Source organism: Falco naumanni, chromosome 5 (assembly GCF_017639655.2).
Source record: "Falco naumanni isolate bFalNau1 chromosome 5, bFalNau1.pat, whole genome shotgun sequence".
Lineage (NCBI taxonomy): Eukaryota > Metazoa > Chordata > Aves > Falconiformes > Falconidae > Falco > Falco naumanni.
Genome location: NC_054058.1, coordinates 74333940 through 74360783, shown reverse-complemented (window position 1 = coordinate 74360783; position 26844 = coordinate 74333940). Strand labels below are relative to the sequence as shown.

Here is a 26844-nt window from a genome sequence, read left to right as displayed (position 1 = left end):
AAGTAGTTTTCTTCCTCTCTGTGTAGTAATTCAGACCATGTAAATAGTCCCTCTGGATGACACTGGAGTGAAAACAGCTTAATTAATTTTATTGTCTTTGTCCATCAGTACCTAATTATCTGTCATGCACAAGTACCAGAGGGGGTTTGTTCTTCTCTGGGTCTTTAAACGTTAAATACAACTACTAGCCACCATTGTGTACTTTCTACTATAGCCCATTTGACTGAAAGCCAACACCTGGCATACCATCATTCTTAAAAGCAATTTCTGCTTGATTTTAAGCTTATGTTCTTTTTGTGGCTAAGCCAGGATGTCTAAATGATCAACTCTGAGTGAAGGATTCCCTTGAATGTGTTTGTAAGTAGTTTTGTATGTAAGTGACTGTTCGGTGGTGGCTTTCCTGTCACAAGTCTTGTCCATAATGCACAAGTTTTCTTTGTGCTCTTTCTGATAATTGCTCTTACAATTTGGTCTTTGTTCATTTACCTTACAGGTAATTTTGTTGGAGCAGATTTCCTGGTACATGCTTCTAAAACTTAACCTCAAACCTGTCTCCTGAGGATCCCCATCTCCCCATGACATGGTTGATATAGCTTGTCTCCTGTGCTTCAAGTGTTTGTGATGTTGTAAATCAAATTTGGAAAGTCACAGGTATATTCAGTCTTTTGTAGTGATTTAGGAGAAAGTTTGTGTTCTGAAAACAGAACTTGGATGCAGCTTAAGCCATGCTGCATGCTTGCTGTACTTTATATGCTGTAATAATTACTTTTAAACTTTGGCACTCAAGTTCCATATTTGTTAAAAGCACAGATGAAGCACTCAAGTCACCAGTGCACAGGATTTCACTTGTTTTATCTGTTTGATCTAGCAGAAACTTTGGGATGATCCATAACCACACAAAGTATGTTTTAAAACAGGTAGAGAAAAATAACTTACGTTGGTTGTGATTTAAAGTAGTTGAGGGGATCACAAATATGGTATTTTATGTATATGGGTAATAGAAGATAACTAATAATGAAACAGGAATGTTTTACACAGTGGCTATGTCAAAGCATTCAAGTTTTCTGATCTTCCTCAAAACATGGCAGTTTTGTTTATGAATCCCAGTCGATTTTATGCAATCAACTTTTTCATGTCAAAGTCAAGTCAAAGTAGAATCAGTTGCATTGTTGTTGGCGCTAGAAGGTTTTCAGCCCTAGTGGTTATAAGTGGTCCTTGAATTATGCAACTTTCTTTTTTAAAACTGCAGCAGAATGACAAACATCCCAGTCAGTGTATAAAAACAATGCTGTCAAAGCTAACGTGGCTGCTAAAATGTTGGCTAATATGAATTCTGAGGTGTGGTTCTGAGATAACTGGAAACTTTTAAGTTCATCTCAGAAACAGTTATTAACGATGTGCTTCATTATACCAGCTGTAAAGTCTCCCAGCATAAAACTAATTTTAGGGAATATTAGGAGTAAGCCAGTAAAACTCTGTGTGTGTTACAGCATTACTCTATCAACTAAATGATGACTGAGATAGAGGGGTCAAATGAGACTGGATATTTTACTGAGGTTTGAGTACAAAGGTGCTTAGGCTGGACAAGACCTTCATCTTCATCAGAGCCTTGCACTCACTTCTGTTTCTTTTTCTTTGCACCTCACGCTTGTTGTTGGTGTTGTGAAGTTTCCAGAAGGTGTTTCAGTCTTGTTTCCCTTCCCCTGTCTGTTTGAACACAAGGGAGATGCTCCCAGGCCTGAAGTGGGAGAGGAACAGAGGAGTGTCACTTTGTACAGAGGCAGGTCAACGCAGCACAGAGGATGGGGCTTGCTCCAAATCCTGGACCTAAACCAGGAGGAGGTCTGTGAAGGTCTGCAGGTGGTTTGTTGTGTTTTCCTTTGGTCAGGGTCCTGAGGGCATTAATTGTTCTAGTTCACCCCCTCCTGGGGGCTCCTCCATGCTGACCTATGGCCCAGATCCCCATTCCAGCCCAGCCTGGTGCCATCAGCCCCTGCCCCAGCCCATGGGGAGCTGTTGGCCTGCATTGCTGCAAAATTTTAATTATTTTCTTTGTCTCTGTTGAATTTGCATACTTTTCATAGCTGGAACTTTATGAAAGAGTCATTGCATACAGGAAGGTTTAGGGATGCCACCTCCTTGGAAAAAGTAACACAGGTGATTGTTGTGTTCGTCCAAGGCTTTCAGTGTTAAGCACTACCTTCAACGGTGCCAGGCTGCAGACTGACATTTCTGTCTTTAGCTGTAGGCATTGGTATAGCTCATGAAACATGCAAAATAAAACCCACCCAAATTAAAACAAAAACAAAAAACCACCAACAAAACAATGGTCTTTTCACCACTGTCCTTAAAAAGAGCTGAATCAGGATTGCAGATTCTGTACCATTTGCCAAGATGATGTTTTGAATGTGGTGAAGGTCCAAAACATGCAGTCTGGTTAGTGTGGAGTATTTGGTCCACACCCTGCAATTCTGGGTTAGGGAACATTGTGTTAATTAAACCATATTTTGTGCAATGTTCTTACTAGGAATTTTTATGGGTTTTTTTTCTTAATGAATAATTGTAATAAGCACTTATTCTTAATTACTGGGATTACACTGGTTTGTGGTTTTTGAAAAATATTATTAGTATATTTTGTAAGAACAGTTTAGTTCATGCATGTTTTAAGAAAAAAACCCCCTGGATCTTGTGTTCCAGCTCTGCAAAGGAAAAGCAGCAGGTTTCAGCACTGGAGTAAATGAAGTAGAAAACTTTAAAAAGGAATAATGTGATGAGGCCCTCTTAGTCAAAAAGACCCCAGTGGCTTTTCTCCTTGGTGAAGTCACATAAAAGTCCTGGCCTCATTGCCAAATTTTACAATATTTCATCCTTAAATACATGCACTGCACTCATTCTCTGCTCTAGTCCTGGTCACTCTGCCTCTCATACCTACATATACTTTTATCCCCAGTGTGAACGTGAGGAAGGAAATTACCCCCAAGAGAATTTGGGCCCCAATTCAATGAGGTTAGGAGGTTAGTCACTTCAGCCCTCCCCTGCAGTTTACAGAAAGCAGAAGAGGGCTAAAGTCCTAAACGTCTGAATTTCTTCTCCAGCTTCCTGACTTTCTCCAAAGACCGGAGAGGGAGATTAATTTAGCTAAGCTAGCGGTGCCTGGGGAGCCTTTAACCACTATTTAGACATCACAAGGATCCTAAAAAACTTCATTCACCTAAGGCCTCTAACAGTCTGTTGATACTGCCAAATAAAAAGGGATCAGAACCAAGTGAGGACCACTGAGGCCAAGTGGCACTGATTGTCCTGTATCCACAGCTGAGAGCTAGTTGGAGTGGTTCAAAATAGTCAAGGAACTGAGAAGTGCTAAAAATTGTGCTCACACTCACTGTTCAGGCTTCCCTTGCCTCTCTATATAGACATACTGGTCTGTTGTCTCTGTACCTGAATTTCTTCTGTCAGAGTGTACATACTCAAAGCTGTGGAGATATAAGGTAGGGTCTTGACCTCAGTGAACCAGGTAGTAGAAAACCATCAATACTTAATCCTTTCAGTATCCCCTGAGCAGCACTATGACAAAAGACCATCTGTTATTCAGAATTAAATAAGGAAGTGTGAATTGATTCAAATTTGGAAATGGGGGCGATCTTGACTATAATCCTGCTTAGGAGAAAGACCTGCCCATGGAGGAGTTCATCTCCATAGCTGAGAGTTCATTGTTAAACATCCTCTGTTAAATGAGGCATGTTTCTAATCTACATTCCCTTCTGCCTGTCTTGCTTGGATAAGTTATGCAGCTGTTCCCTTATCTGTGCTTTTTGTGAGGGATACATAGGTCACACTAGGAACTACATGAACTGTTAAAAATAAATTTGGAGCATTACAACATTTAAGTGTGTTATGGAGGTATGGAGTTGAGCAACTTGCAAATGTCACTCAGAAAATCTATGGAAAAGCTGGAACTTAACTGTGTCTCCCACAGTACAGGGAAGCCTAGTTCCCTTTTTCCTGTCCTCAAACTGAGCCAGTTCTGTAGCTTTTTATATATCTCACACTGGCACTCTCTTCTTTCTTTAGTGCTTCTTTCAGTTTTTGACCCTTTAGATGCTTGTTTGATATTTCTGGGATCAGATTAAGAATCAAAGTATTGGGCACCAGGGGGCTCAGAGGTAAGAGGATGGCAAATGAGAGAAGATATTCTAGTGGGAAAGGTCCAGAGGATATTTTGCGTAGCCAGGGTCTGAAAGAGCTTTTGGTGATCCTGTCACCACATTTCATTATTAATATCTGTTCTACATTTATTGCATCCTTCCCATCAGGGACTGATATAGCAGTCAGTTATCTTGGCCAGAAACCCTGACATCCTTTTTGGGAATTAAAACTAAGGGAAGCATGACTATGTGAACTCAGAGAAATTCACTGAGGTCAGTAAAAATAAGCAATAAAACATCATAATGGTAAGGAGGTAAAGAAGACAAGGGGATTACTGCTGCAATACAAAAGAGAATAAGGAAAATATTAGGAAAATGTGCTGTTGTGCAGAAAAATAGTAACTGCTTTGGAAAAAGCCATATTTCTTTGTGGGTTGCAACCTAAAAATTGGAGGATGATAGGTGAAGACAATATGAATGGCTATGAGCAAGAAAGGAAACTAATAGTGAGGTACAGAAAGAGAACTGTAAGTCATAGAAGAAGGATCTATTTTAGATCAAATAACAGTTCTTTTGACTTTTAAAGGGTAAATTAACAGTGGAAAAGAGAACAACAAATTGAATAAAAAGTTGATGGAGGTTATTTGTGAATAGTAATGGCTCATTTGAAGGCTGATGGAATATTTTTTTAATACTTCACTCATTTCTGTAGGATTTTTCTGTTCCCCTACTAAGAAAATCTAAATAGGATATAAAATTTAAATTCCATCACAAAAGCCACACTCTTCAAGCATTGAGACTGTTGACTAATTTTATTTATAAGCCACTCTGAAAAAAACACCTATAACAATGAAGAACTTCACTCTACTATTAAACATCCCACGTGGCTTTGGTTTGTAGTTCAGAATCATTGAGATACGCAAACAAGTAGCACAATCACTTTCATTTAACTGTGTTAATGAAGAAACTCTTTGTGACTCCTTTAGTTAAACCAGTCAGTTTGAATGCATCTGTCCTAGTCTCTAGGTGTAGAGATTCCTTATTCACTACATAAATGAGAAGAGGCACACCTACGCAACAAATAAACATTGGAGTGACAAATGGCTAGCAGCAATCAGAACATCAGCATACAAGATCTATGCTGCCAAACATTTGCATCTCATAATTTTCTTTAGTCAAACTACTCTTCAGGCTGCCTCGAAAGTCTTCCCCTATGTACCCCTAGAACTGCTGCCCTGTTTTGCCAGACTGTGACATTTGAATCATCATAGCTGTGAGAAGATCAAAACTGAGGAACAGAAAGCTCATTTTAATCTGTTGTATTTCAGGGGCCAGAATTGAATCAATCAGATGTAAAGTGAGACTCCTTGGTATTACATGAAATACCTGATTTTCATAACATTTTAAAAGCAAAAGAATAAGATCAAAGTCCATCTAGCCTACTGTACTAAACACCACCCAAACAGGAAATACCTGCAGAATAGTACAAACCAGAATATTTCTATTGAGTAATCCCTCAGCCTACAGCAGCCTGTAGTTTACTGACAAAGAGCTTTTTGTAGTAAATGGCTTTAAACAGATTGTTTTTCCAAGAATCCTTTCCTGTTACTTTCTGGACAGAATTAAATGAACAGCAGCAAGCAGTTCTGTAGCTGAACTGTGTAAAGATGCACCTCCTTTTGTTTTCCATCTGGATTTTGCCACGTTTTGTTTTGGTTTGTCTTTTTATTCCACTCTAAGGGGTAATATATTTAATTCCTGTATTGGAAGAAAGAACAATTAACTTTTATCATGCTACTTACAGAACTCCTGTTCATGTCTTACCTCAGCAGTTTCTCTTGCAAGATAAAACATTCAATACAGTTCTCAACTTTATGTTTGCTATTCTGACTGTTACTCAGAGGACATGCTCATGGAACTGCCTATTCTGTCCAAAATCTCTCATCACTCAGATTCATGACTGACAACAGCTCAGAATTCCAGCAATTTTAGGACTGTTTTCTTCTATGTACATCACTTCGCTTATATTTTTGGAAAGTAATTATTACATAATCATTTAATGTAATAAGATTTTTCTGCAATTCTTCAAACTCAGTTTTCATCTTTCTTACCTGAGTAAGTTTTTATTACCACTGAATTTGTCAATTAATTATTCCACCTTTTCACCTAATCTTTAAAATTTTGCTGACCTCCATGAGCTGCAGCACAAATCTCTGTGGAATTTCCCTGCTGATCTCCCAGTTTTGTTAAAATCATTAAAAAAAAGGATTACTTTTTCTTGCCATCTGTTGCCTGTCTTTTGTGCGGTTCTTCATTCATTTAAGGATTTTCCTTCTCATGTTTTGCCACTTAAGTTTCTTCAGGAACATTTGATGGATGTTTGTATTGAACAATTTTTTTCAAACGGAAGTAACTGCATATACAGGCTTTCCCATGTCTACTTTTGCTTGCTTCTTCAGAGGATACTCTGAGACATGACTTTGCTTGACAAAGGGGAGGCCTGTATTAAGTCTTTCCCATTATTTACCTACTTCCTTGAGTTATGTTAGAACAAAGTTCACGTCATCTCCCATCTTCAAATTAAGAAAGAAAATTCCTGAGTACTAAGATTGGTATCAGACTACTGGGTTAGATACTTGCATAGGGACCTGGAAGACTGGATATTCAAAAACGTGATCAGCCTTCTAAAAAAGACTTTTCAAACCATTTAACAATTGAAATAAAGTTCCTCTCAACTTCAGCTGCTTAAATTTCAGGTAAGAAGCTAAGGACAAGAAACATAAGTAGTGCCAGAGGCAGTTCTTCATATTCTGACATAGGGCCGGATTATAAATGAAATTTTGATGCTTCCAGGCTCCAGAACAGGCTGTAGTAGTGGGATTAATTATGCTGGCATATACACCTTAGTGAATAGGATGAACCTAAGCCCAGGTGCCAGGTTGTTGTGCTCTTGGCAAAAGCACTTTCCTTTTGTGTAGGAGTCTGGTGGTCAAAGATGTAACCTTAGAGTCTGGAGATCAAATTTCAGATTCTTTCTCAGCCTGTCCCATCTCACTCCTTTGCTGTTCAAAACACCATGCCGTGGAACAGCAGGGAGGGAGCTGGCACTCAACCATCATACAGCCAAGACAAAATATTCTGAAGGCAAGAATCCAAGATTTTAGACTAGCTGTGAAGAAGTTAATCTTGGCAGAAGAAGACATGGTTACTAACAGGACATGACTGTCTATTTTTACCACCTTATCAAACCTTTCCCAGTCTTGCGCTGCTGTGAATTTCCTTCCTTCTTAAGTTCTCTGTGCAGCCCTTCCCTTTCAGATCTCTGCCCTTCTTTGATCCCTTTCAGATCTTCTGCCTCTGTCTTCTTTGGCTGTAAAACCACTGTGCTTATGTGTAAAGGTTCAACGTTCTATATTTTTGATGAAAGTTTTATTAAGGTCCGTGCTTGTGTGTCTATGTTATTCTAATAGTTACAAAGTGCAGTAATTTCCAGTTTAATTTGCTCTGTCTTGCTTTGCAGCTGGGCCTCTCCTCTCCACCTTTGCCTCTTTTCTTTCTCCCTTCTACTTGCCTGTCTGGGCTGGTGGTCAGCAGCACCTACTATGGTTGAAATGTGCCTTGTATCGCCAGTGGTGCTGGTGCACTTTCTCAGAATACGACTTGTCTCCACCAGGGAAACCGGCAGATACCACTGACCAGAACCAGGAGAACCCTGCTTAGTGATTCTTATTGCAGCTCTAAAGTTATGATTTGTTTCTTCTGCATGCTTTCAGTTGTTGGTAAAGTTACTATAATCATTGTATCTCACGGATTTTAAACAGAAGAATATTATCTTAATCCTCTACCTGTATAATTTGGACTGAATTCTAAACAATGGATTAATCCTCTACTGTTTTGATTTATTTCTAAGACAAAAGCTGTAAAAACATAAATTTTCCAGAGCTTTTCTGCACTTAATTTTTTATACCTTCCACTCCAAGCAAAGCAGAATAAGCTAAAAGCTCTTTACAATCACACGGAATACTGTAGGATAACACCTACCTGATAGGTTTTCTCAGATAGAAAATGTCTGTTAATTATTTGTGATCATGTTTTCCCAGACGATGTCTCAATTCTGAGAGACTTTGAACACTTTTTATTGTATCCTTTCTCAGATAAATTCCTGCTGCCAGAGAGGATTTCAGGGCTTCGCCTGACAATCCATCTTTTAAATAAATCAGGCGAGGATCTCTTTAGGTGCATTAATTTGATATGCTGACTGAATTGGAAAAATCCCAAATGGTTACTCACTGCATTAGGTGTTGGACTTATATTGTAAACTGAAGCTTCTGTCCCCCTCCCAAAAGAAAATATTTTCCTACACACAAGGACATATTAGTGTAATTCTCAAAAGGTGATTGCATTTATTGCACCAGTTTTGGTCTATACAAACAGGGCTTATGGACTTACTTGGATTTTGGTTTGTGTAATTTAGCATAGATGTCACAACTTGGACTCCTGAAGTAAAAAAATTAATTTCAGCAGCTGCCCACAGGTCTTGCTGAAGTAAAAAAGCACCTAGCTTCTCTTTACCAATCACACCTGAACACAACACGGACTCTTCAACCATAGGTCACATAACTGAGCCTTCAGCTTTCTTTGAAGGCAAACAAAGTGTAGAGAACAGCAAAGTGCCACTTCTCATCTCCACCTCCGATCTCCTTAAGTCATATGTATTCAGAGGTGACCCCAGCTGCAGAAAAACAAACTGTGTTGGAGCACCCAGTTAGCATTAACTCTTCATGCTGACTATGTGAGAGGAAGAATTTATTAAGTCAAATTTAGTTCATATCTGCGCAGCCTCGCTTACTCTAGTGGTTTCTTCATCGCAGCTATCAGGAAAGCAATCATTTAAAGCAGGTGTGTTAAAGTGGGAGGGAAGGAAGGATGGGATTTGCCATCATCAGAGCTGTCAGTTCAGCCAAACATTTCTATCTAGTTGAAGGCATGACTTGGGATATGAGGAGAAATGGTTTATGCAATGTGGAAACCTTGGAGTGTAACAACATATTTAATTCTGTTGAGCAGTTCAGGCAAGCCTTATTTTAATTAAACCAACACAATAGGAGAAGTTGAAAAAAGGAACGGTGACAGTGGCATGTCATGAAAAACAGATGTTCCTGGAAGCTCTCATGGTATGACAGAATGAACATAACTTCAAATTCCTGTTCATTCCCTTGTCCCTTAGCAAAACACCAGGATTTACAATGAAAACATACACCATCTATTTATCACACATGGATGCAAACTCACCTTTTCAAGACAGCTGCAAACAGTTGTACTATTATCAAAATCAGTATGAACTGCCTTGTGATAATACATTTATTAATACAGTTGCTTAATTAAAGTATAAGCAAATACTTCGTGAAAGCAGTTTTATTGCTATTAGGAAGGCTTTTCCCACATACAAATACAGCCTACACTGAAGATGTTTGATTTCAGCTACTGTGTTTATAGGTTTGTTTTTCCATCCAGCCTTCAGCTGCTGTTGAATTATTCTTTTTAAATAGGACTATGTGAAATCATGTACATGGTTTGAAGTAATTACTGATTTTGGCAGCAATTGTAAGTGACAATTTCTAATTGCTAGATGGATGACAAAATGCTAGAAATAGTCAATGTACAAAATAACCACAACAATTGAGAAATCCTCCCTCACACTTGATCTCGTCTTAATGACTGAGGCAAGGTCAGGCCTGTCTGCTGCGTGATTAAGAGCTGCCTTCCTTGTTTTGTTCATGTACTTCTCTGTGCAGAGAAACCCTTTGACACTGGGGAATCACCAATAGAGCATTTTCCTCACAAGCAATGCCTTTTTTATTGGATTTAATTAATTTAGTTTTACTGAGAAGATTTAAAAAGAATAACTGGTTCTTTAGATGCTATTGAAACAAGTGCAAACTCCAGAATATTTTCTTAATTTTTTGGTTAGGTCATTGCCAGAAAATCAGCGCAAGATTAGAAGAATCAGAAACGCTTACCCATCAAAAAAAGGCTATTTATAGAACATATATTGTGATAGTTTTCTGCACTTGTGTGATTAGAAACCTGTAGGAAAAGGAGCTCGTTTTCAAGGATGTTGGGAAGTGACGTCCAAATGTCTTCCAAGTAAAGAAAAAAAGTTGAAACACAGGCACCCCCCACTGAAATGTAATCTTCAGTGAAACCAAGGGAGGGAATCTGCCTCCCCAGTCACTTTATGGAAGTCTGTAACAATGTATTTTAAGTAAGCATATATGCCTTACTTAAGAACTGCTGAGATAACACTGATTCTTGTAATTTCTTTTTCATTTCTTTACAAACAAACTGTAAGATTCCTTTCTGTATATAATTCTCACATTGTTACTGCTCTTCTAGAGTTACAGAAAAGAGGAAATCTAGTTTAAAATTATGATTTGCTCTGAAGAACTATGTAGTAATAATATATTCCAATATTTACAATGTAGTCACTCGAGTTCCCCCCAAACAATTATGACATTTTGCAAAAATTAGAGATTTTCAACTCACACGAGCCCACCACACTCCCCAAGGAACAGTGAATTAACCTTGCTAGAACTAGGAGACTGGTTTTACTGCATAAATTATGTTATTTTCCTTCAGTTTTTTGCTCTAGCTATAATTGCCTAAAGCTCTTTTCCAGAAATTAAAGACAAGGTACTCATACTAATACTTGACTCTACAACTAGTCTAACTATGCCAAACTTTGTAAGATCCACAGTAAAATAATGAACTTAATGGGTAATGCTGACTTCATAAAAGTTAGTTACCTGAAGTATTTCTGCTGGTTTAACATTTAATGTGTCAACAATATCTTTGTTTTCTTTTTTTTCTTTTTTTCCTTATTTTTTTTTCTTTTTTTGCTGTATTGGGTTTACGTGGCAAGGTTTTGATAGCTGGGGGGGTAGAGGCTGCAGGGGTGTCTTCTGTGAGAAGATGCCAGAAGCTGTCCCCGTGTCGGACAGAGCCAGTCACACCTGGCTCCAAGGTGGACCTGTTGCTGGCCAAAGCTGAGCCAGTCAATGACATCGGTAGTGCCTTCATGGCAACATATTTAAGAAAGAGGAAAAGAGATTGTGCAAGAGCTGTGAGAGCGGAGTGCGGCTGTGCGGTAGCAGCGGCCCTGCAGCCCCCCGGGCTGGGCAGGAGGAGGTCGGGGGCGGGGGGGGCTCCAGGCACCGGGGCAGAGGGTCCCCAGCAGTCCCCGGTGCAGCCCCGGTGGGGCGGGCTGTGCCCTCAGCCTGGGGGGGCCGAGGGGGAGCAGATTCCCCCCCCCTGCAGCCTGGGAGAGACCCCACACTGGGGTTCCAGAGGAGGCCATGACCCTGTGGAGAGCCTGCACTTCTCCTGGCAGGACCTGTGGCCCTGTGGAGAGGAGCCCATGCAGAAGCAGATTTTCTGGCAGGACCTATGGCCCGGTGGGGGACCCACGCTGGAGCAGTTTGTGCAGAACTGCAGCCTGTGGGAAGGACCCATGATGGAGAAGTTAACGAAGGACTGTATTCCGTGGGAGGGTCTGCACAATGGAGCAGGGGAAGAGTGTGAGGAGGACAGTGGCAGAGATGAAGTGCTATAAATGGACCACAAGCCCCATTCCCCACCCTCTGCACCACTTGGGAGCAGGAGGTAGAAGGGTGGGAAGTGAAGCTGAGGCCAGGAGGAAGGCGTGGGGTGGGGAAGTTGGTTGAAAGTTATTCTTATTTCTCATTATCCAACTCTGCTTAACTGGCAATAAATTAATTTCCCTAAAATGAGTCTGTTCTGCCCATGACAATAATGAGTAAGTGATCCCCATGTCTTTATCTCAACCCGTGAGTTTTTCATTCAGATTTTCTTCCCTTGTTCAGTGGAGAGAGGGGAGTGATAAAGCAGCTTGGCCAGCCAGGGTCAACTCACCACACATGCCTAGGTTTTTGTTTTCTTTGTTATTTTTAGTATTGCTTTTGAATCTTTACTTTTCTTCTGATTTCCTTCCATAACATAGTCATGCTTGAGGATTGTTAGTCTATTTGCTGTCAAGTCCCTTGAGGCTGTTCAGATAGTAGTCTTGTTCTCCTTTATTAACATCAGAGTTTCCTTTACCCTTTTACATACATTTTGGAGTTGAAAATTGCCTCCCAGCTTTCCTACAAATAGGTATTGTTTGTACATGTCTTGAACAAAATGATTGAAAATGAAAAGAAGCCAAGTATCTTTGGGCTACTGGCCTCTGAATAGCCATTCTTGGCACTTACTTAAGTATGAATTGTGCAACATCAAGATCTGTCTCAATCCCGATATGTTTCTTGCTCCGGACTTCTTATTTTCCAGCACCGCTGCTATTCTTCCCACAATTACTGCCAGAGCCATTAGAAACACAAAGTGCACGTGTGGTTCCAAGTCCTCACAAAGTGCAAGAAGCATTCTTGTGACATTTTGTTCAGTATTTTCCTAATTTAACAAGGATCAATGTCGGTTACAGCTGCCCAGTAGGGCAAATAGTCTTTGAGCACAAGATACTGACATTTTCGTACTTCATACCAGATTCTACATTCTGACCCTGATAATAATGCAAATACTAGAGGATTTTGAAAGCAAGTTGTTATTTGGGCGTCTCACTACTTAGAAAGTCTGCATATTCCTTAAAGGAAAGGTTCATTTAGCTGTTTTAAGTTTGCAAATGTTGAACTAAAAGACTGTTTATTTAAATGTAAACATTTAAATATTAATGTTGGTCAAATCACAATGGAACACTGCCTTAAGGAGCAAGAACAGCCCAAACATTCATGTACCTTGTCAAAGGAGCCTGTATTTCAGAAATTTAATGACCAGATTGGTGGAATTTACAGCTTATGTATAAAAGCTTAAAAGATAAAAGTTGTAAGTAGTAAATTCATATATTAAGATGTTAACGGTATCCCCTTATGATATACCTTTGGCTTGATTTTTAAAACTATGTATTTTGAGGGGCTATATTTCTCTAGAGTATGTCTTGTACTGAGTTTAGCTTCAGACACAAAGGTTGGGGAGCTGGGCATGAGTTATTCAATGAGATCTCTATGAAAAATTTAGTTTTCTTGAATTTGACATTGCTTTGTCGTTTTTTGGCAGAAAAAAAAAGGTACGTTCCAGGTCTTTTGGACAGCAGCCTGTAGCTTGGATTGTGATGTCATGCCTTCTTTCATCTAGCAGTCTGCATGACTTGTGCTTGCTAAAGTAGAAAGCAACTGTTTGTCAGGAACAGGGCAAACTTGGAAAGGAACTTTGTAAAGCCCATGGTTTTGCTTCCTGCAGCTTCCTATGCCCTTGAAGGTATATTTTGTAAATCAAGAACTCCCAGACAAACATATTCCAAGAAAGGATGTGCTGAAACACACATAGGATATACTGGAAGTCGTAGATAAGACATACTCAACCTTATGTTTTCGTCAAAAGATAATACATATGGCACTTGTGTTTGGAAAACACAAATGAGAGACCAAAGAAATGGAAGGTAATTAAAGTATGCTGAGATTAAAGATAAATGTTGAATATCTTTACAGTAGGAAAGGAGCTAAGCACTGGGAGCATCCTGCTAGGAACACTCCAGCTGACTCTGGTGGGCAAAATTCTGGTTTATGTGGCTAAAAGAATTACAGAAAGTCATTTTGGTTCTCTTTTAAGAGACAGCAGAGAACTATCAACCTGAGCAATCTAGATCTGAGATTTATATTTTTTGATGATTAAAAACAATTGCTGTTTGACAAAATTGAAATAATCTATACCAACAACTTTATTTTTCACTGTATAAGCACTGTGCAAACAAACATACAACTTCGATTTTTAAAGTTTCTTGGCAACGTTACTCTGTCTGTTTTGGGGACATGGTAATTTCAACTAAAAGGGATCTTATTTTCCAAAAGACAAATAGCAGTCATCATAAATCAGCTATGTAAATTTGAAGGCATCCAGTGTAATTTGCGACATTTTAAAGATTAATGTACATTAGGATGTTGCAGTTTACAGATGTTGGGTTACAGAAATAAAGCAGAGATGCTGTTTTCAGCCATGCCAAGACTAAAAGAAAATACATGAAAATAAACAGGCTTTATCTCTGAAAACCTGAATAATACCACAGAACTTCTGATTTTCCACTGCTTTATATTTATGCAACTTCCTTACTTCACTGATGTAAATTCTTTGGATTCCTGTGATCTGTCACTTGGTCTGGCTTCTATTTCTGAATGGCTCCTAATACGTCCAGACTCAGTTGGAGAAGAGGACAATTGCTGTCACCAATTTCGGGCACGTAGGCAGCAGGCCTAGGCAACTGGTCTAGGAAAAATTCCTGCTCTGACATTTTGCTTAGAGACATGGGAGTTTCCAGTCTCACCGCCTAGACTCAGCACTGGTGCCAGCTCTCCCAGCTTCCCCATAGGCTCTGCAGGGATTTGCTGTGAGCGCTCGATTACCTGAGTAAATCTGGCAGGGATTGGTTGTCATTAAACAAGGAGCGATGCCACTTTGTAGTTTCTAAATTCAGACTACCTTTTAACTCTCGAATGTGCATAGAATGTGTTAATACTGCATAAATTTCTCTTTACATTTTAATTCATGAATTCATAGACTCTTAGGCTTTTTATTAATAAAAAGAAGGTAAAGCACTACTTTCAAGGGCTCTGAATCCTTGTAAACTCTATAAAAGTCCATTTCTTATGTCAGAGGCTGAGCTACTGAACCCTTCAGGAGCTATTTTGATTTTTCATTTTAAAAAAGTAATCTTGCTATTCTACTGTTTTACTTGAAGTGTCAGTTACTCCTGCATTGTACAGTGAAGACAAACTCAGTGCTGCTGTAGTTTTTGGACAGAAATACAACATACTGCAACATCTCTCATCTTTTCTTGATATTAGAGATGCCATATGGAAAGACTTAGATGTCGAGTATTAATCAGTGTAATACTTTTTCATTAATATTACTCAGCATCGCATGGTGTGTCTAGAATATTGTGTTCCTTGCTAAACCTGAATATTGAATTAATTTATATCTTTATATCTAATGAATTAAGCACCACAATTATTTAATTCATATGATGGCTCCTTCATGTGCTTCTAAAATTACTTGAAGAAAGCCACTGATTGGGATTCCATCAGCACTTCATGAAGCTTAGGCTTCATGCATTTGCAAGCACAGATTGTTTGACAAGTTTTAATTGTTAATTAATTGTGTGTTAAATTAATGTTTACTAATTACAGTATGGTAGAATAAAAAATATAAGAATAAATGAGAATAAAAACCTTAATGCATCAGGTAGAATAAAAAAAATCTTGTGATGTGATTATTTAATAAAGAGCCACATGAGCTCTTTGAACTGTAATGAAAATTGCTCTGAGCAAAACCCAGGAACAATGCCCATAGGCTGTTTAAATTCAAGCTACATCACTGTATCAAGTCTCACTAACTACAGTCACTTTTTCAGGATGAAATTCTCTCCATAGAAAGTAAATGCCCGAATCAAGTAAGTCCGAATTACAAAGTGAGAATAAGACCAAGTCAGAGAAAGCTTATACTATCATTTTCTTTATTTCTGATGCTTTCTAACGCCTCATGAAGTTGAATACAGGCTATTTCTGAAATCCGGAAAGCCCTTCAAGATCTTTGGAGTGCATCTTTGCATGCCTTTTTGTGGGTATTATATTGAATAATACTTTTTTTTTTTTTTTTTTTTTTTTTTCCTTAGGGAAAAAGGAGAAACTTAATCTCATAGTGGAAAATATTCTGAGCTAAATTTTTGTAGAACAATAGACACTCATGACAGGTAGCTCATGGAGCTGCTTTAAATTTTTCATATAGTAAGGATGAGAGGACTCAAGCCCTAGAAAGGGTTATCTTTTTTCTTTCTCTGTAGGCAATGAAGGATTCTGCGTAGACAATGAGAAGTCTACAATGTGGACAACTAAATGTGGAAAGATGAATCCTACCCAGAATGGCAGTTCATTTCTTTTGCTCCACAAAATGCATATTGATTCAAAAGGCACCAAAGATTTTCCAGAAAAAAATATTTTTTTAAAATAAAAACCTGTTAACTGTTAGTGCTGAAAAAAAATTATTGACTTTCACACACAGGAAAAAATGTACTAGCTTAGTTCTCTCAGGATGCTTGAGGACTGCACATCACCTTCACAACAGGGAACAACAGCATGAAGAGTTCCTGCGGTAAGGTGGAAGATGTCACATATATAGTTAAAGGTTTATGCTGGATTTTGATCCTTAGAGTTGTAAAATCCAAACAAGATACGTTTTCAGGTCATCCAGCAAGATCTGGAAGTGAAACCAGGTGATGTGTTGAATCAACACGTATGCATTAGATCTATACTTTGGAAGTTGTTCTTGTCTCATTTGTAGAATGCACACTGGGCACATGCCCGATGCCTAATGTGAATTAGACACAAAGTATTGAAATGGTATTTAGATGAGGCATAGTTCTAAAAGTGGGAATTAGTTCATGGATTAATTTCAACATAAGAAAAGCAAGACTACATAGAAACACAGCAGCCACATTAAAGAGGGCTGTAGCACCTCAGAAAGCACCTCAGTTTAAGCAATACACTAAGTGTGGCAACATGCCAAAGAAATAGGGCTGTATTACCGCCTCATTCTTCAGGTGAGGAACCTTAGTGGTATGAAAAGTATGGCTTGGTTAAGCCTCTGTGAGGAATCATAACACAATTTCAAAGGTCTGTGTAGGCAGAAATCCTCCCAGCCACATGCATTTCAGTGAGACACACATGGAAGTTTCCAAGGAAAAGGTGGTATTTCTCGGGGTGTTTGCATGACAGAAAATGGCAAGAGGCAACGTTGCAAGAGGCAAAAGAGCTCAGCTACACATAACGTTTCAGAGGTATTCTTTGAAATTGAAACAAGGCACCTTCATGTGTGTTCATGCAAACATATAAATGTTTAAAGATTTCTTGGGTCAAAAATGGAATATTATTGTCCTTAGAGAAGAGGGCATTGCCTTTTACTTGGCCATAGGAAAGTAAAATATTCACAGGAAAATATGTTCTTATGTTTACTATTCAAGAAAAGACACACTCACAAGCCTCACCAATTCATGAGGCAACGTGAGTCTGTCACACCAAGATGAAGATTCTCCTTGTTTTATGCAGATGAAAAATCAAAATGCCAGGACCTGCTGTCTCCAAATGGCAAAGAAGTTGTGGGTTTGGTTTTTTTAATAAGTTTTTTTTAATAGTTTTTTTATAAGCCTAATGGTTGAGAGCTGTCTGCCAGGAAAGCTGTTGGGAGGCCGTGAAAAATCTTCTCCACTGCAGTTGTTTCTGTCTGTAATTTTGTTGTAAATTTGCAGTTGTTTTCTGTCAGGAAATTTGTACACATTACTTGAATGTGTATACAGGCACTATTTAGGCATGTGTACATTAGAATCACAGACACATTAGAACCCTAGACAGAGTTATGGTAGGTAAACTGACAGATATCAGCTGATAGTTGCCCATGGTGTTTGATCAAGATACTGGCATGTTCCCCTGGGGACACGAACTTTGGAATACATGATGTTCAATAAGACCTGGGTTGTGCAACTGTTGTTAAAGCAGTTTTTAGACACAGAAATACAGTGGAAAAATACTTCTCTGTTGCATGAAGGTGCAGTACTGAGATGAGCATTTCAGTCTGCACATCCAAGACTTTTAGAGGGACTGTTCTGATATGGTCAGGATTTATCCTCAGAAAGGACATGGGCAGACAGCCTGAGAGCAAGCCTTAGGGAACGGAGGCAAAGTCCATGTTAGAGCCTGGCAGCTGAGAAGAGTAATTGTGAAAGACAGACTGGAGAAAAGCTAACTAAAAAACCACTAGCAGAACAAAGTGCAGCATGGAAGAAATGGTTGCCAGAAGCTGGAGGGACTGAGTGTTTATATGTCTGTAATCCTGTGGCTGTTACTACCCAGAGAGTCTTGGGAGTGTCTTCTGAATCCCCTCCAATACCATTTTGGGAATCTGATAAGTGACTATTGTTACTTTTTGCCTAAAACAAAGAAGCCGGAGTATAATTACATGGAGGGTGTGCGCTTCACCACAAACATGCCTGGGATGTTTCATGTTGTGACGGCATGTTTACAGTTCTGTAATCTTTATCCTATGTAATTTTGAGGATCGTTTTTAAACTCTAAACGCTAACGAGTGCCTTGACTTCTCAGAGCATAAGAAAGAGGGGAAGGATACATTCCATTTTCTTTCTGGCTGTTGTGGGTTGGAAGGAAGGGCACAGTGTAAGGAACCAATATACTGATGATTGCCTTAAACATTGTGTAGCACACAAATTCAAGCAGAACTGGTGCAAAGCTGTTCTGCTCAGATTGGAGAGGAGCTGAAATGAGATGCTGCTGCAAATTGAGCTGCTGTTGCCTAAACTGGTAACCACAAGGTTTTATAGGGTGTAACAGCTGTAGGTCTCATGAAGGCAATCATTTCCTGGAAGAAACTTCTGTGGTAATGTAAGGAAACTGCTCACGTACACAACAAGGGCTGCCTAAAGCTTTTGGGGGTGCTTACCCCTCGTGACCACCAATGAGGACCCCCTGAGTACATGCTGAGCTTCTACAGGCACAGACTACACCCGCCCTCCCTTTGTGTAAATGGGGAGGCATCCTCTTGAGAGCAAAAAACCTGAATCTACAAAAGTTCAGGTGGGACCCCCACCACCAAGACACCCAGGATGAAAATGAACCAGTGGGGCGCCGCTGGATCCATGGGTGGTGATAACTCTTCTCCCCGCAACACTCACCCTCCCCCACACCCCCCTTTCTTTCTGTTTATTGAATAGCGACCAGATCTAAGTAAAAACATGTGGCACGGGACTTGCTTACGCAGTTAAAGTAATTGCCATTCGGCTATTGTGTCTAAACATGTGCCTTGTATTTTGTATTAATAAATCATAAAACTTGTTGGCTGATGTAATTTCACCTTAATTTGCTCTAAGGGTATCATGGACTTGGTTACTGGTCCCAAGGGGAGGGGAGTCATGCTAAATGGCTCCCTTCATGTTGTGACACACAGCACCAGTTCTGGTAGCCCAACGTGGCTGCTTCGCCACTGAACCTGTCTGACTCTGCAGTCAGAGAAGTCTGAGCTGTTCCTGGCATCATCTCAGATCCTCTTTCAGTTATGGTGCAGGTAATTCAAGGACAAGGTTTACTTTTCCTTAACTGGCACATGTGCTTCTTTGTGTATGGGTGAAGCTGTTCAGTATTCATTTTCTTAGGAGTGGGAGGACTTCAAACAGAGTGCTGAATAACAGCTGGGCAGGGAAAAGATAAGGGGCAGGAATACCATGGGCTTTACTGTTCTGGGGCTTTAGGAAGGAACACAAACAAGAACACATTACAGGATTAATTTACCAAACTTAAATTATTATTTATAATTAACCATTTCAGGTAAGATTTATCTGTGTACCAAAGAGCACTGACAAATCTGGCTTTCAGTTGCACCCAGCTCTTTGATTAACTGATAGCGCGAGAAGGTTATATACCAGGAATTCAGGCATAGGGAGAAGAAGGAAACAGGAGAAAAAAGAAAAGTATCAGGGGAGATTTGGGGAAACATAAATGATAATGGCAGGGGACAAGGACATAACTGATGGAAAGCTGTAAATTCTGGAGGTGGGGAAAAAGATTAGAGGATAATCCAATGGGGGAGGAGACAGACTAAAGGAGATGCTTGGTGGAGGAGTGACTGCTGAGATGATAGGGTGGTAGGTGGGAGAGATATACAGAGAGCTGGAGGAGGGAGGAGATTCTTGGGGAGTAGTAAAAGGAAGCACATGTAGAAAGGAAGGCAGAAGGGAGCTCTGGCAACAAGCTGGAGGCTGCAGCTGCGAAAGCCACACAGGAAGCAATCAACGAGTCTCCAAGAAGACCAAAGGTAGAACAACAGCAATTACATAAAAGAATAGGCCAGAAAATATCCAGATTAATGGAAATGTCAGGAATATTTTTCTCTTCTTCCTTTCCCTTTTTGTTTCATTTTCTGACTAACTTTAGAGAAAGAAGAACTGCATTGAAAAGCCAGGCAAGGAGGCTTGTGCCATGGGATGGCTCTTGAGTGTGGGATGTAGCTTTATAGCTCCTGTCATACTGACTCACCTCGGGGTCCTGTTAACCCTCTGGAACAGCTTTTATCTTAATTATGACAGGCCTTGGAAGACAGGCTTCTCACTGTTGCTATTTGCTGTAACTGGAAGGAGGTGCCTCCATCCACTATTCAAATAAAAAAAAAAATCAATACAGTGCTTAAAACTTTAATTTTTTTTTAAAGTATTTTAAACAGATCATCACTGCTATGATAAAAGGATCTAGCAAAGGTCCAACAGGACAGGCAGATGAAGCAATAGCACTCTCACTTGGCTCAGATGCTCATTTAGATAACAAAGTACTGAACCAAAGCCTGTGGAAATCATTAGAAAGAGTTCTGTGGATCTGAGCATCTGTATTCACAGCTGTGATCCCTCATTCTGATCTGTCTTTGCCTTTTGTGTAAGTATAATAAGCGCAAATCTGAAGAGTTATCTCTAGTGTGAAACCCCTTACCTGGCCTCCAGTGTGTTGTAAGGATTAACTGGGATTAGATTGTGTTTGCAGAGTCATTGCAAGGAGCAAAGTCAATTAAGCTTGTTCTGGATCGGCAACAGGGACCTGATACATTGCCTCCAAGTGCTGAGTTATTGCAGAGGATAAAGGATTCAGAGGCAGAGGCTGGTGTTGAAAGGATTTGTCAGAAGTGGTCTCTCTTGCAAAGCATAAGTGTGAAAAAGTATTTTCTTTGGCTCAGGGGTCTTATAATTCCTTGTCACTTGAGACAGCTTGGCTACTAAGGAGTTTGAAAGGTCTGTGCAACTTTCTTTTTCTCTTTGTGGCTGATGAAAGATCAACTGACTCATAGGGCACTGGGTTGCTACAGCAACTTGATTTTTTCTGTCAATAAGGAGCTAACTTAGCAGGCTCTTCTGCAGCTCTCCAGCTCCTGGTGGCAAGGGTAGTAAGAGCAGCTCTCCCACCATACAGGTATGTGACCCTGCTCCTGGACTAAATGCAGTTTCTCAGCACGTAGTTGGACATTGTATTTGTTTCTTGTGAGCATACTTTTGCATCCTATTGCTAGCAAAATGCTCTTATATGCTAGAATTATTAAAAGCAAAGACACATGCCATTCAGCCTCTATTTCTTGACTGTTACAACTCTAAGAGCCTGTTCACTAAAATTCAGAAAGAGTAAATATACTGATAATGAAAATTTTTCACTTCCATATTTATATCTTGATAATATTTAATATATTGCTAATATTTCACTGTACATTGCAAATAGAAATGTATTCATATTTTAAACTGTAACAAGTGTATATAATCTTATGACTGTGAATTATTATCTTATATATAAAAATCTCTATATAAAGGATTATATATATTTATTATAAAAAGTAAATATGGATTAAGAGAAATATTAAGTGTATGGCTGATCATAGAATGTGTATGTTTTGTAAGTGTATTATAAATGAACATCTGAAAATACTGTAGTAATAAATTAGAGGAAAAGGCACATACGTGCATTCTATGTAGATTTAAAATTATACTTTGTGTCCAATAAAGATGCTGATGTAACATTAATTTTGATACAGAAATGCTGGGATCAACTCAATAAATATAGAATAGTCATGTAAATACTAATAACTTGTGCTGTCTTAGTGATCTGATTCTCTTTGACAACTGATACGATAACGATGATATTAACTTAGTGATTATTTAAAAAAAAAAAAAAAAAGCTCAGCAGAAATGTCCTATTCATAAAAAATGTGTAGTCTGTAGTTGTCTAGTTTGGGGGAATTTTTTCTGTCCTCAAGTAAGACTTCAGAACCATTTATATAACTGGCATAACCAGGAAAGTGATCAGAAATGTAGGGGTTTATTCAGTTAAATTATTATGTTCTGGAACTACTTTCTGTGTAACTGATAGTTATATGCGTATTTCTGTAACATGGTTTCATCTGAAAGAATAATGCACTATCTTAGCATCAGAAAATTACATGATCTGAAGAGTTCAGAGTATCTATTTGTTGTTGCCTACTTCATTCACTGCCAGTGCACAGAAATCACTTCTAGGACTTTTTCAACTGCTCTGTTCTTCAAAGTTTATGTTCCTTAATATGCAATAATACTACACAAATTTTCTTAATTTCTTTAGAACTTCATCTGCTGCCAAGGTATCTCTTGTGGAAAGGCTGATATCATTTTTCAGTTTGGGTTGGGTTTTTCAGGGGGTGTGTGATCTATGCTTTATACTTTCATTGCAGTAATTAAATATATTCACAAGAAAAATATGAAAAAAAGAAAAATTCCTTTGTCACACACGCAAGAGTAACACATTAGCACTTAAAGAAGAGGAAAGACATCCACTGGTGTAAAAAAAATGTATAATAGAGTTTCTGTGTAACAAAGTAGTTTAAAGAAAGCCTAGCTCACCAGATCCATGAGAATAGGGTATAAAAGGTGAAAAACTCCACATCAGTTGGCACACATTCTCTTGAAACTAAGTATTGCTTCCTCACCCAGACTGGTAGGCAAAACCCACACAGTCTGTACCTCGACTGCCAGGTGGTAGGGAAAATCTGCTTTTCTGAAAGTGTTTCCATTAGGTCTGTGCTGCCGCTGCTGTAGTCTGTAATTTCCTCTCGAGGCAGAACTTTTAACCAGGAAGAGCTTTGGCCTGTACTCATCACCTCCAGATGATTTTCTATGTCTCCCTTTCTTTTGGAAGAAAATCTATGTCTTGCTGGCACAGTTCTGGATCCCTTGGTACTATCCCAACCACTGATTCTGATTCTCAAATTGGGGCTGGACAACTGTTCCAGGACATGGGGTTGGTTGAGCTTTCTTCTTGTGCTAGCCTGATATAAAGGAGGTTTCTTCTCATAGTAGACTCATGATTTGACTTTAATACCTGGTGTTTGAGGCTGAACTGAAGTCCCAGGGAAGATCTGCATGTTGCTCAGACCAAAGACATGTCTCCAGATCTGGAACATGTGAACTGAAAGAAAAGGGTGTCAGTCATTTGGCAAGTCTTCAACTCTTGAGAAGTCACCGAAAAGTTGACCTTAAACTTACCTCTTCATTAACTGGAAAAATCCCCTGTACGTGTTGTGTTGTTCTTAATTATTGCACAGACCAAATTATGGTGTAACTGGTAGGCAAAAGCTGACATAAGGACTGCCCAGTCATTCGTCAGTGCCACTGCCATTGTCTGGGGTGATTCATTATGGTGACGATTTCCCAACCAGGTATTGCACCAGTGAAAGAGTTTTGAATTACTCCATTATTCTGTGATTTCTGAGGCAAGAAGACTTTTGCAAGAAGTGGAATATATTCAAGTAGGGACAAGACTTATTAAATTTCTCTTGATTTTCAAAAGATGACTGCTTTCAAAAGTTTTCTCCCCTACCATTGGAGCCCCTTCTCTGTGCCCTGCTTTGGTTTCAGTGAGAAACATCTGTAGCGTTAATAGACTGACCCAGTCTACCTAAAGAGGTAATTATTAGATTATATAATTAGATAATAAATATTATTATAGCTCTTTGCTTCTTCAGACTCACCCAGAAGCCTAAGTTATTACATTGCAGTTTCTGTATTGGGTTCAGCTCTATGAAGTTCCTTCCTATCTACATTCTGAGTGACTCTCACATGAACCTACAGAAGTGGAAGAATCAAAGTCCATTCTATCCCTGCCCATCTTGTGCTTTCTTCACCTGATTCCTCTGCTAAAATCACTTGAAAATAATTTTTAAAAGTGATTTTGAGGACTGAGAAAGGCAGAACTTTATGCATACCACAGTCAGCGTGGAATTGCTCAGTCTATATTTCTGGGGAAAAAGTGAACTGAAGTAGCTGCTGGGTCTCCATCACCCATTTTTCCCTTAAAGAACCTAGTTACAGTTTGACAGAGAAGCTCATCACTGGCAGGAGCCAAATATATCACGCTGTTTCCACTGTACTGCTGCCAAGTTGGCTTGAGCCAATGGTATTTTAGGATGTTTTCCATATCGTCAGAACATAATGAAAATCACAAGGGACAGCACCTTAGGTCCTAACACTTCACACAGCTGGGAAAACTACAGCTGGGAGTCTTTAGTGGGTAATGAAGGAGCTATGCAGCAATTTGGAATGAGTCTTCCAAGCTCTTGTGATGAGAAATCAGGTATTAATGAATGTTTGGGAGGTTCTTTTCTCAGGGAGCTGAAGACTGCATGGTATGAGTGGTTGGAGTATGCCTCAGGGCATACACTGGAAAGCCTTGAAGGCCAGCATTTCTGCAGTAAAAATCTGTGATCTGAGGTGGGCCAAAAAAATGCTACACCTCATCTGCAATCTTTGGCCAAACTTTCCATTAATGTCAGGTTGTAAATATTTTGAAATTTTCTCATCACATTTTCTTCTTGCTTCAAGAACTTGTTTGCACTTACCAGAACCTTTTCTAGCTGTCCTGGTATTGTTGGTCTGGTGCATTGACAAGGGAGGGAACTGAAAAACTTTTTTCGGGATTTTGAGTGGAGCTCCTCTAACATTAACCTTCTAAAAGTTAGAACTCTCATTTAAGTGAGTCGTTTAGAGCCTCTGTAGTTAAAGCAAAGACATCAGTGCCTCCAAAGGATATGATACATCCTTGCCTAAGACAAACATTTAAGGTAAATGGGGTGAGTTCACACCTCTCCATAGAGAGGAGAGGAAACCAGTTCATCTTCCTTAAGCCAGATGCCTACTTTTACTTGGATAAGGTTATTTGCCACAAATATTTGTAATTAACTTTAAACAATAAAATAATTCTTTCTATGAAACTATCTCTTCCTTTTCTTCTAGATCCTTAGAGCTGAAATATTAAAATCAGAACTGAAACAACTGAAAAATCTTGATATTTCCTTCTTCTAAAGTGAGGTGACTACTTCTGCCATTTAATTCTGTTCTGTGGCTTTTGGAAAACAAGGTGGTGCAAAATAGCAGTCACAGTGAGAATAGCTGAGACAAAGTGAACATACAATTTAGGGGGAAAAATAGTTCTATATTATTATTTTTATAATTTATGTGTTATATATTCAAGTTCTTTATAGGCAGTACTTGAAGATAGGCCATATTCTCTCTAGGGGAGACTCTTACGCAATAGAAGTGAAATACATTGTTGAGGCTGGTCTGGGTGGATAGCTCATGTGCTGCTTCTTATGTATTATGTGATGACGTGATGCACAGAAGGTTTTAGTTTCCATAGGAAATCAAACTACCTTTCCTGAATACAAATTTTCACTCCCTGTAAAGGAGCACCTCCTAGTACCTCCAATACACGGCGAGGGGCAGAAGTCTCATCCAGCTGGTGGCATATTGCACACTTTCTTCTGTAGATGATTCATCTTCATCATTTTCCTCAGTAGAACTAAGTGCACATGAGTGAACATGAGTGTGTTGAATCAGAAAAAGCTTATCTGGGGACAGGAATCACATGTTCATATTATTTGTGGTTTTTTGAATGATTTAAATCTTTCACTACTGAGGAAGAAATAACTGTTCTTGTGGGACAATAACTCTGGAGAAGCCAGAAGTCCACTGAGTGGTGGCAACAGGATTTTGGTTAGGGAGCGCAGAAGCCGCATAAGATGATGCTAATAGAATAAGTTAGATAAACAATAAATTCATGTTTTTACTTACCACAGAAAGCAGATAAACATAATTCCTCACACCTTTATTTCAAAATAGGAAGAGCACCTAGAAGATGATAGAAAATCATGTGCTGAATGCTAAGAACATTGATGTAATCATCTGCCCCAGGGCTTGGCACTTTACCTAACAACTAGAAAGTTGGTTTTGGTGGTGGTTGTTATTTTTTTTTGTAAAGTTAGTGTCCTTTGAAAAACTCAGAGGGTGCAAAAGTAGGGACATGAGTTTCCTGGAGTTTTCTGTTACTAACCTCAGCTAACATCTACTAACATCTCCACGTCTGACAAGGGATTAATGTTAAGATTAGTTTTTACAAGCTTCCTAATAGACCCATGAAGAAAAACTCTGTGAGTGCCCTGACTGTGGAAACTAGGAAATACAAAATCATGCTGTGTGTTGTGACCTGACAGACTTCCCACCTGCTGTCCAGAGCGGGGAATCTGCTTTGCTGATCATAGACCTGGGCGGTGCAAACACACACTAGGACTCACCCTGTAATTAATATGATTACTTTAATAAACACCATATATCAATACCCACAAGCAAACTACTATCCCTGTTGATATGAAGGAGGTAGTGATCATATGTTGGTCACCCTTGACAGGATTGCAATAAACAACACACAGAAAGGTAAAGGAATAGACTACAGAGTTGATCAACACATTACAGTAAGCTACAAGCGGGAAAAGTAAATAGATGTATGGCCTGCTCAGGGGGAAAGCGTCGTGTGACGGTTATAAGGGATCTCAGGCCAGCTGAGAAGGAGCTCCGTAGAGCACTCTCTGAGCTGAGATTTTACACCCTTACAGTCACATAGCCTTTTTGTATGGATAACTTTGATAGGCAAGCCTTTTTTATCAGTTCAGACACAACACGGGGGTGTTACAACAGCTCCTCCTTAGCCAATAGTTTTTTATCTTTGGGATTTGTTCCCTTTGA

The 26844-nt window shown here is 39.2% G+C and overlaps 1 protein-coding gene across 3 annotated transcripts in view; it reads left to right on the top strand.

Annotated features, from left to right (window-relative positions):
• CD36 (CD36 molecule) overlaps window positions 1-26844 on the top strand; it is an 88062-nt gene that overhangs the window by 28963 nt on the left and 32255 nt on the right. Inside the window, exon 1 of one of the 3 annotated variants that reach the window (XM_040595693.1) lies at window positions 19961-20081. The exons of 1 other annotated variant lie outside the window; for it this stretch is intronic. The gene's annotated coding sequence lies outside the window, so the exon portion shown is untranslated. Of the gene's footprint in view, window positions 1-19960; window positions 20082-21089; window positions 21221-26844 lie in introns of those variants that run through there. One more of the 3 variants, XM_040595692.1, reaches the window with a different exon arrangement.